We start from the raw sequence: 4,138 nt of genomic DNA, 5'->3' as shown, positions 1-4,138 counted from the left end.
AAATCTACCATTCTTAAGAAGTTGCTACCAACTTCTTCCTAATCTCTCATCATGCACATTGTCAGCATCAGCGGATTGCCATGTCATTTTCAGTTTCCAAGATCGCCCACTCACTCTTATTACCCTGCGGTCACGGGCTCACGGCGGTGAAAAAAGACCTGCTTTTCCCCTCACCTGCAGACCGCACGGCCTCCGGCCCTCCCGCAGGATCCACCGGAACCACCCACCTCTAGCCCTCTCCCCTCGAGGAAAAATACCAAATCAACTCACATGGCATTTATGATTCCCAACGCAGACCCGCTCATCTTTCCAACGAAACAGATTCAACTTCCTCTTCGTCTTCTCCAACCTTCATCAAATCCCACTGTATTATTTTTGAAACCGAGACGGATAGGTTTTCTTCTCCCTCTATCAAATCCCACTACTCTGGCGATTAAGTTGCTATTCCATCTGGTATTTATGTTCGCTCACATGCGCGCAATTTGGCAGGGTGTGGCAGTGAGCGATGGTAAGAGGCGTTCATCCTCTGCGATGAGGTACCCCGGTGGCAGTCCCTGCCCTGCCTTCGGCTTCCCAAATCGTAGATTCGTAGGTGCCCCGCCATGGAAGAACAGCGCCTTGCGGAGGATGCAGCCGCGCCGGGATCGGCCCGGGCCACCCTCGGCAAGTACCTCACGGTCTCCCCACGCTTATGGTCAGACTCTCCTCGAAGCTCCCTCATGTCCTTGCTCTGGTGCGGACCGTCCTAGCGCCGGCCGCCTCAGATGCATCAGACACAGCCATCCCCGGCGCAGCCCAGTTCTAGCGTGATCGAGGAGGAGCTCCCTCATGTCGTTGCTGTGCTCTGAGCCCTCGTTGTGGCGGCGGCCTCGGACGCGCCTGATGCGGCAATCACCACCGCGCCTGATGCTCTAAGCTCATAGTAGCACTAATCCAGATTATCTCCTCATGGCGTGGCCATGAATCCCATTAATTAAATAATTGACGGCATGGCTTATTCTTTTTCTTTCATGTAACTGTGCAGGTTTATACTGAACTCGCCAGAACTCCCATTGTCTAAGTCTGCGTAGTCCCATCAACAAGTTGATAGCTTTGGTAAAACTCCAAGTATGCGTATTGATTATTCAGAGGTTCGTTGCAGTACAATTTCCTTTTTGGACAAAATCGTTTGGTTAGTTTCAGAATACTAGCAGTTTGTGAGTAAATTTGTTGTGTTTTGTCAACCAGTATGTGAATCATGCTTCTCACCACACTCAGTCATGAATCTATATTACTAACCACGAGATTTACCAATGAGATGTCTCTTACAACATGGTAGTTAAGCCCACTTCATTTGCATGCACAAAGTGTTTCTATGTTTTATCTCTTAATATTAAAAAAATTGTAACATAGTTCCGCTGCAACACGTACCATGTTCCTGATCTCTCCATTCTCACACTTCCTCTACTCTGTTGCTTATTTACTATATCATGCACTTGGCCTGTTGAATATGTTTGTCTTGCCTTCCTTGAACATGTTCAGAGATGGGTCCATGTTTCTGTCATGAGACAGTAGGTGTGTGTTAGCATTTTTCCCATACTTAATATATCTGCACATTATTAGCTAGATCGATTGTATAAGCCAGTTTGTTCCAACAGTGTTATGTTTGATTGGCACGCCGAACAAAACAAAGCGACCATTATTCCATTAGTTGATTACAGGTTTCTAATAAATATTTGTATTGAGGCCCTCTGTTCTTAAGACTGCACAAATTGGATATCCCATAAAGTTCTTCATAGGGTCGTGCTATTCGACCAGTCCCCTTGACCAGTCCCAGTGCAGCTGCTAAGAACTACGGTAGGCATATGCAACTTAACAGAGTTAGTTAGGTTCTTGAAGCCACCTAAAATCTTTAGTCCCGCGGTATGCATGATATCTATTGATTTATCTACAACTCATATGAGCATCACGTTCTTGGTACCAATCAGACCTACACCTCTTAACATGATGTTCACTAACTCAACAGTCAAAGGAATAATTTAGATAATCTTTGCAAGCACCAAATTTGACATTTATCCATAATCGTAAGCTTTTGTCGTTCCCATCTATCAGGGACTATCTTTGAAATCAATGGCATTGTGGGATTTATTTTGGCATGAAGGGCATGTTGACATAGTCACAGAGACAGACACACTTACGATCCAATTTAGAATCTGTGTTGTCGAGGAGGAAGGGTCCTTCTACTGGCATTTAGGTTGACAACCAATTTTCATTTTTACTACTATTTTCTTAGTTACATGTATAAAACTGACTAAAAGCTTCTTGGAGTTTGAAACAAGAAATCATATTTATGCCCTTTATCTTTCTTTTCTATGATATACTTTGTTCTACTTTATTATGCCTTCTGCTGGCATCTTTCTTTTCTATGATATACTTTGTTCTACTTTATTATGCCGTCTGCTGGCTGCTGCAGATGCTTAAAACATGCATATTGTCGCCGATTCTTGGTCGCAGTCATTGCCACACATGTGGGATCTTTAGGAAAATTCCACAACATCCTAACGTCATTTTTGGTACAATTAATTCATACAAATTTCTGCAGTAATGTTGAGGTATTGTAATTTTATATCCAATTATTATCATCTTATTGACTAGCATGTTACTCGAAAAATATGTAATAAATTTTCGAAACAACGCGCGGGGTATCATCTAGTTGTACTAACTCACGCTCCTGACTTATGCTCCAGCGGGATGAAGCACAATTGTCCTCCAGCGAGGAAGCACACATGTTCTTCCCGCAGAAGCAGAATGGTGCTTCCAAGTAAACTAACATGTGCTCCCAACGCGAGGCGAAACACAACTATGCTTCTGCTTGAAGCATATCTGTGTTCACGAGGAAGCACAACACACTAGTGCTTCTGCTTGAAGCGCACATGTGCTTCATGTAGAAGCTCACATGTCCTCGCACGGGAGCAAAACACACCGACGCTCCCAACAAACGAAAATCAAAATAAAAAAACAGAGGAAACAAAACCCAAAACTGAAAATTGAGACAAAAACAAAAAAAAGAGAAGAAAATGTCCTAATAAGGGATGCGTCCAGCTCACAACATGTGGCGAAGCTGGTTGCACCACTTTGAGTGTTGAACTGCTCCACGAGTGACTTCTGCGAAGCCCCGCCTAGAGGGTACCCTCTAACTAGTTGCTCTATGGAGCTCCTTGTGAGTGCAGGTAGCGCCAAATCGAGCATTGGCACTCACCCCGAGGGGTAGCCTGTTGCGGCCCATTACGTCTCTCGCTCGGCTATTCAGGCTCACTATTTTTAGGGGGAAATCCCCACAAAAAAAAATTAGGGGGAAATGAAATGGTTGTTTTATATTAAATTAATCATAAATTCAGAAAATATGAAATTTTCAAAAACAAAATCATGTATTGTACAAAGTACACGACTTTTCTTTAAATCCAAATGTTTTTAAAAACATGAAATTTGAAAAACAATCATGACTTGAAAAAAGTTCGTGCAGTGAAAAATATATCCACGAATTTTAAAAATATTAATCAATTTTAAATATTTTTTGTGAATTAAAAAATATTTGTGACTTCGAAAAATGATCGCAAATTATAAAAAAATGTATGCGGACTTGAAAAATGTTCACAAAATCATAAAATATTTATGAATTTAAAAAATATTTGTGAATATTTAAATGATGGTCCCAAAGTTAAAAATACAAGCAACTCTAGTAAATGTTCATGTCTTCAAAAAATATTCATAAATTTAGTCTTTTCATGATTTTAGAAAATGAAAAATAGAAAAACAAAGAAAACAAAAACCCCAAAAAAGTCTGAGAGAAATCTCACACTTACGCTAAACAAGGTGTGCGCCCTGTATGGAGAGACCGCTATTTTGTGCTTGAGAGTTTATACAACAGTATTATCTTAAAAACTAGTAGTGCGACCCGCGCATTTGCGCGGCTAGCTTTTTGATACATATTTTCATATTTGATATGTTTCAATTTCATGTATCAAACACCTAATTTCAATGGAATTTATTTCATAATAAAGATACTTGAACATTTAAAATACACATCCAAATGCTTATTTCATTTTAAAATAACTGCAAAATAAATAAATCATATATATAAATTCAACTGATGATTTAA

The 4,138-nt window shown here is 40.6% G+C and overlaps 1 long non-coding RNA gene across 1 annotated transcript; it reads left to right on the top strand.

The window, feature by feature from the left end:
* Nucleotides 1-295: 295 nt before the first annotated feature.
* Nucleotides 296-2,352, top strand: LOC120977001 (uncharacterized). Its single transcript, XR_005773801.2, has 2 exons — nt 296-394; nt 490-2,352. It is a non-coding gene; the product is annotated as an uncharacterized lncRNA (long non-coding RNA).
* The last annotated feature ends 1,786 nt before the right edge of the window (nt 2,353-4,138 follow it).

The sequence above is a fragment of the Aegilops tauschii genome, chromosome 3 (genome assembly GCF_002575655.3).
Source record: "Aegilops tauschii subsp. strangulata cultivar AL8/78 chromosome 3, Aet v6.0, whole genome shotgun sequence".
Taxonomy (NCBI): domain Eukaryota; kingdom Viridiplantae; phylum Streptophyta; class Magnoliopsida; order Poales; family Poaceae; genus Aegilops; species Aegilops tauschii.
Note: the sequence above shows the minus strand (reverse complement) of the source record. Positions and strands in the feature narration are given on the sequence as shown.